Genomic DNA, 7775 nt, shown 5'->3' on the forward strand with positions numbered 1-7775 from the left:
CTTGAATTTCATATCTCTACTCTCATGGTAAAAAAAGTTTGATGCACTTGAAATCCTTATTGAAAATCTTGAAAGGAAGAGGGATCGTAAATCACCGGAAAAATGTACTTTTTGGGGCATCTATACATTGTAATAGAGGACCATTTTCAGAACTTGAGGCCCCCTTTTGAAGGGTCATAAATGTCAAATGATTATCACATTTATCAGTGCAGAAAACAAATAGCTCTCACTCAAAGGCGAGGCACACACAGAGAGATTTATAAGCAAACATCTAAGATCATAAGACATGAGAAGACTCATAATATGTGAAACCAACATTTCTACAAATTAAACAATGAGGATGAAGAAAGATAGTACATAGTGATGCATTCAATCATTCATTCAGACAAATTGGCATTTCCCCCCCTAGCACAATAATAGGATACTGCATTCTATCTAAATATATCAACATGACATCACAAAAATGACAACTTTGCACATTGCCCGAAAAAGAAAACCATCATTCTATTCATATACATGTATATTATTATTATATATATATATATCTACACTAAAGGTACAGCTATGTTGAATGTACCGCTGACATAGTAAGAGTAAGAGACAAAAAGCTGAACCCCCCCTCCCCCCCCCCCCCCAATCCATTCGTATTCATGATTCCAATAACCATGTTCAAATACAAAGAGAAAAAACAATAAAAGATTCTGCAGACTTTGGGAAGGAAAGAGGGGCAGGAGATGTTCCTTTCATGCAGTGGAGAGAGGTGAAATATGACCAGAAGAACAGTTGCCTCAAGTCTCTGTCAGACAAGTGCCATTCTGCAGGTTTTCCTCCCCCCCACCCCCCCTCCCTCTTGAATGTGCAGATCAAAAGTTGTTACCCAGCGACTTCATTCAACCCCCCCCCCCTCCTCCCAAGTTGCTGTAGTTATTTTTGCACCCACAAAAAGTGCATCAGATAGAAAATACCGGCTACTCTCGTACAATGATAAATTTAAAAAATGATATGAAATGGGATCCAAACTTGTATTTTATTGAACAACTCCAGGAAACAGTCTTGAGTATCCATTTCATGCTGCCGAAACGAGAATTTCTTGACATAAACTCATAAACAAGACACTGATGAATGACAACTTAACGAGACACCAATGGAAAGTAAGCACCGCAGACCCAAGAGCGCACAATTCAAGCAGAACACAAAATGATGTTGATAAGTAAGCACCTGTAGGCCTACCTTGCACCTCAATGAAAATTAATTTCTGCTTACATTTTTCTGCCCACCAAAGCTCAAACTGTGCTGTAGCAAAACAGTTTACCTTACCGCAGAATGTTCAGTCAATCTGACTCAAATATGGAATGTGTCACAACTTACTTCAAGAGACTGCTCAAATATCAGGAAGATATGACTCTCGATTCTCCTCCCTATAATAAGAGGAGCCATAACTTTCAGGTAGCACAATAACAAACATTCTGAAACAATGTTCCACGTGACCTGATTTTGTAGAATTATCTGAACGAAGCACACGTACTTACTTGCCAATCATAAGCTCTGGGTTTTTGGGTTTTATTTTCTCCTTTAGCTGCCATGGGGTTACAAATTGCAATCTAATGTTATATATTATTCATATTATATTCAATTTTGTAACTGAGTGAGCAAAGTGAATAGGTTTATCACCACTTCATAACCCTCACTGCTACAACTACAAGTAAGAATTTCATGCTTGAAATTCAGTTATCATCCTAAATGTAAAAATGCAACAACTGAGAAAATGTCCAATAATCCAATAAAGGACACACCACAAGATACACTGGCATGTGATGTAACACAAGACTCAAGGATCCACGCGAGCAGACGGGTGACCTACTGGAACAGTCCAATGACCACTGGGGACCTGGCACGACCATGTTGGCCTACTGGTGCCCGGGACCCGAAAAACATGTACCGTTTTTTTTTTCTGGTACCTAAAAATCTTTGTAGCGTACGGGGAACCAACTTCAAATGTTTGTTTAACCAATTAGATACACACATTATTTCTAATCCCCCCCGTTCAACAACACCATTGTGAGTCAACTACCAGGGGTCAAAGAGCAACACCCTGAGTTGATCGAATTTCCAGCAACGATCAAAATGGCAGCCCACACAAAATCTGTCTAAATCTGAAGTGCAGCTATGAAGTCTTTCTTGATGTATTTGTCCCATCATCATTGTTACTTGTTGGAAATCATTTTTCTTGATTAAGGATCATATCCAAAGTCATGGCAATAGTCAGTTTAAAAAAATATTTTCACAGTACCGAATCATCTTCAATTACATTTTAAAATAAACAGACCTATAAATCATTTTTGCACATTTGGTCCAAATGCATGTAGTTTGTGTACCTCTACACAAATTGATTTGAGTTCATGCCAAGTAATACGCCTGTCCAGTTTTTCATTTCTGTGTGCTAATTTTCTTTTTATTTATAAAAAGATCCTGCATTTTCAGGGAAATTTTGGGGAAACAAAGTGGCGTCGTCAGTAAGTTAAGACTCCTCAAAATGAGCCCACAAATAAAGCACTGGAACTACATATAGTAGTCAGCAAAAACATAATGTATTAAAAACATCGGCAGGTTTTGAGAGAAATTATCAGTTCATTTTCTAAGATATCTGTCACATATCACAAAAGAAGAAGTCTACATGTAATTATCTGAATATCTTCTTTTCATCCACAAGCAATTGTAGGACAGGCTCTGACAATTTCTTTGAGCATTCATCAATCAATTCCTTTGATCGTAATTTTCCAACAAGCAGTACCCATGCTCTTCAATCATGAAAAAAGTACAACTTTGAACAACGATGTCATCAAACAAAAAGTACTCCTTTACAAACTGTCTAGTGAGTGGCGTCCCAGTGACGGCAACAAATGCTGGAGCACAGAACGCACAATTTTCTACACGCCACACACACACACAGCATTGTTGACATTATTACCATGAATCTAACAAAGAAACATACATTTGAAGAAATAGACACAGATTCCACTATTTTTACGGCAGTCAAAATGCTTCAAGCTGAAAATACGGATTGTGAAACACTTCGTAACAGACAAGTTCAGATAGCTTTATATCCTCATACTTATGAGCTCTTGACAAAAACATTTGACCAAACCACACACCCACAACTCACAGCCCAGCTTGACACGCAGGCCGTATGTCACACCCCTACATTCAGACCACACACAACCAGCTATCGTACATTTATTTAATATGGCATGCCTAAAACGCGCGCCCTTCTACGTAAAAAATTTGCTCACATACACCACTAGATTCAACTAAGAGCAAGAAATACAAGTCATAATTATACATAATAATACATTAGAGCTATCAGATGGAAAAGTAGGCTACAATTATAAACAAATGCTCTTTGGTAACAAAAATGGCCAGAAGCACATCCATCATGAGAATAAAATGATGCTCAAGATTAACAACAACAACAACAATAACAACAAAAGCCAAGGAACATCCATAGAAACCCTAATAATAGCAATCATATGTGAGGAGCCGCTCACAATTCCGAGCCACGTTTATAAAGTCTGACGAGATAATATGTCCCCTGAACCCAGTACCAGTGTGCCAAACCCTTACTCATCTCTTTGATGACAACAAGACCACAACTTCCACCTATGTGATTCAGAAACTGTGAGGAACAATGTATTTTTGCCATCACTGTCGACAGTTTCAGACTTCCTGAAGCTAAAAATCTATGAGGCCTTCAATGTTAAAATATAATTAGAGTAATAATTATCAAAACTATTGGTACAAAAAGGTAATTGACAAGAATGCTACATTTGCCACTGATATGGTTAAGGAAAGTTTGACAATTCCTGAGACAAAGAAAACGGTACCCCATCTTTTCGAGAAAAAAAAATTGCATCAGTTATGTTGTTGCCGTTATTTATCAAGTAGTAGTGAGTACCCCACAGCAACTTGCCCTTCGGCACATCATCATGACATCACTTCTAAATTTCTAAGGCGCGCATTTTAACCCTATCCGTACGCCTGGGGTCATTTTGTACCCTAGGGGGTGTATTCTTCACATTTTAGAATACTTCTAGTGCGAAGATCTCTTTCAAACTTTCAGTATTTCTCAAAGAATCATTTTGACAGACTGCTATGCAAGGCGTAAGGATCTGATTAAAGAGTAAATTTCCTCTTTGGAAAGTGGTGGCACAGAGTTCCTCACGTCATATGGATACGATAGTAAAACACGACGTACGGATAGGGTTAAGTGGCGGCACAGAGTTCCCCACGTCGTATGGATACGATAGTAAAACACGACGTACGGATAGGGTTAAGTGGTGGCACAGAGTTCCTCACGTCGTATGGATACGATAGTAAAACACGACGTACGGATAGGGTTAAGTGGTGGCACAGAGTTCCCCACGTCGTATGGATACGATAGTAAAACACGACGTACGGATAGGGTTAAGTGGTGGCACAGAGTTCCTCACGTCGTATGGATACGATAGTAAAACACGACGTACGGATAGGGTTAAGTGGTGGCACAGAATTCCCCACGTCGTATGGATACGATAGTAAAACACGACATACGGATAGGGTTAAAAAAAGGGTAAACCATTCGGATCGTACTCGACTTACTACAAACCCCTGGGGGGTCTCCATTGTACATGGTCCCCACATCTGGGCCTCTGAAATGTCACCGGTCTCTCTCTCGGAGTCTCTTCCTACACAAAGACTTATGATGATCCCCTCAGCCCTCCCAAGGAATCGACAGTTACCAATCCCACCACCCAGCCCCTCTATACAAACGACAACTGATGGTGATGTACTCTACAGCTACCCCCCCCGCCCCAAAAAAAAAGAAAGGTAAATCATGACTAGACCCAATATCTTCCCTGTACTTTTTAGATTGAAGTTAAAGCACAAAAAAAACCCCATTGAGTCCTTGGGCAAACAGAAAAAAAAAAAAAGAGAGAGAGAGAGAAGAAAAAAGAGCCAAATCTATTCATATCATATATTTATAAATATGTACATGTAGTAAGTTTAAGAAGAAACAATTTTTTTGAACACATAAAGTCTTATACACCATCACAGGTAGTAGAGGGATTTTTTTAAAGGACATACGGGGGTCCACAGCTAAAAAAACTTCAACAAAAGAAAATATGGAGTTTAATTCTTTTCACAAAATATCCGCGATTCTTCCCTTGCAACCACTCACTTTAAAAACTTTCCAATTTTACATCTTCTAAGCCCACACAAAAGCCAACAATTTCTTATAATTATAAAAAGAAAAAAGATGCCACCTTAGCAAGTTTCCTGGCTTGTACAAAGTTCAAACACCAGAGGTTTTGTAAGTATTGAAGCTACATGTCCCATGCACCAGGCCACAACAACCAATATTTATCCTCTAGGTTAGTTATCCTGAACAAACTAAATCTTTTTCACTGTTCATGATTCATTTTCAAAATCTTCTTCCAAAATTTGTGGAACTCTACTTCCAGGTATATCAAAAATTCCGCAGAAGAAGTTTACAGTCAATAACCATGACAACCAGAAGTCCAACAACTCTTCCCTGACATCCTTAAAACATGGTCAGCCTTTTGCACGGCTTTACACAGAATCAGAGCTAAAAAAAAGAATTAAAAAATTATAAATTGTTCAGTAGTGGACCCCTGTAAGGAGAAAATAACTAGAGAAAACAGCACCAAAAACATTTTTCAAACTGAGCCACAAGATTTGTACATTATATTATATTATACACTTTCACAAAACCCAGTTTGAACAATTTTAGCCCCACAGACAAAAGCACACAGACAGACAGATAAGTTTGAGTTGTACGGACGCAGTGCTCAACATTTGTGATTTTAATTTGGACGACGTACCTCCCACAGACAGAGCTACATTTACACCAGTGAGCCATTCCTGTTAATCCCTTACGACAGATGGAAGGGCAAAATGTGTCCTTTTTGATGAGTAGGGGGTCACCATGAGTCAGCAAAACATCACTTGGCTACATTTTGATTTGTGAAAAAATTCAAACTTCCAAAGACAGTTTTAGTAAAGGGCGGCCTCCCCATCAATCTCTTCCGACATCTGCCCCGAAGCACATCAGATGTTCACGACTCCTTGGGACAAACAAGTCTGTCCGCGTGGTTTTATGCACCCCGCACAATTTAGCAAATTATGATCAATTTTTGCATAATTTCTCAGTATTTTCCTTTATCATTCTTTGTTAAAATTAACAGAATCGCATAATTTCATATTGTGGGCTCAGTTTGCTTAATTCCAGAATTTTTCTTGCATAAAACGATGGGGACAGACAAGTTGCTGCAGTGCACTAACTAGTGATGACCTAGATGCACTTGGCAAATTACTACAAAGTACAAGTAGTTCCTACTTCTACCGACACAAAACAAGTGTCCACTGGACAGGGTCATCAACAGTTGAAGCTGTTCATTTATTGCACATTTTACTTTCAACAAACAACAGTTTCCCCTGTACAGCCAAACTCCCATTGTGTAACAATGTCGTCAGACCAGACTTTCAAGTTCATTGAATCTGCATGTTCGCTATCAGAGAAAGATGCGACTTGTTTTAGCAAGAGTTTTACGGCACTTGCAACACAATAAGGTCATATAAGTGCTGAAGATTAGAGGTGTTACAAGAGAGTAACAAACACAAAAAAGAAGGACGATAGATGTTTGATAGGAAAGTAGGAGCAAACCACACCAGAGCACCCACCAACCACCCGCTAAAGATGTGACTAACGTGGGCATTTCTTCCTTGATAATGATAGGGATGTCTATTCTGAATGTATTACGATGCAAGTATAAAAGGAAAACACCAATGGTACCCAGAGCGCTTGCTCGTATGAGCAGTCGCTACTTCCCACTGCACAGCCACAGGACAGTACAGCTGGGCTTGCCTGGGTTCAGGGACTTGACACAATTACTTTTTTCCCTTGACAAAGGTAACAAAACGTTATTCTAGATTCCAAAACAGCCCACTACGATAAAATGATTGCCCACCATTTCTAGCCATTTCAACAACAAAATTTAGCTCCACTTTGAAGAAGCGACAAGCCACAGTTAACCCTTTAGTTCACTTATTCAGTGTCGTTTTCCTTGCTTACTATGACTCATGATGACCTGTCGACTTTGTCAGCGTTTTTCTGTCCCAGTGCAGCTGGCTTCCAGTGGCAGAGACACTGTGTTGCAGAGTAGCTACGATCAATTATTTCTCTACACTACAAAGAAAAACGAGTTCCTGCAAACAAGGGGGAAGTAACCGTGCGATTCGTCCCAACATGAAAAAACTTGAGACCACATCCAATCCAATTACTGACGAACGCCAGGGGTAAAAAAACCAAACCAACAATAACCACATCATAATCTGTGCAACACTCAGCGGCCTTTACACAAACACATCACATCATTTGGTCGCTTTTAAGGACAAGCGGACTAACCCAGATTTTGGGAGTTTCCAGAAATCTTGACCTACACCAAAAGTGGGCATTGCCCTACCTATAGGAGAAGTTTTGTTTCAATGGTGTGTATATTTATTTAGTTATAGAGAAAACTCTCCTTGTCTTTTAAAGAAGCTGACCAAGGGGCAAAAACTTTACCTTCGATTTTCTTTAAACAGCATTTTTCGGGATAGCCCCCTTGTGCTTAAAAGCGATCAATTACAGCCCTGTCATAACATGTCTCCCTGTACATCATCACAACAACGCAGTCCTTGCCTGCTCCCCCCACCCCACCCCCCGCCCCCAAACAGTC

The sequence above is a fragment of the Aplysia californica genome, unplaced genomic scaffold (assembly GCF_000002075.1).
Source record: "Aplysia californica isolate F4 #8 unplaced genomic scaffold, AplCal3.0 scaffold00250, whole genome shotgun sequence".
Classification (NCBI taxonomy): domain Eukaryota; kingdom Metazoa; phylum Mollusca; class Gastropoda; order Aplysiida; family Aplysiidae; genus Aplysia; species Aplysia californica.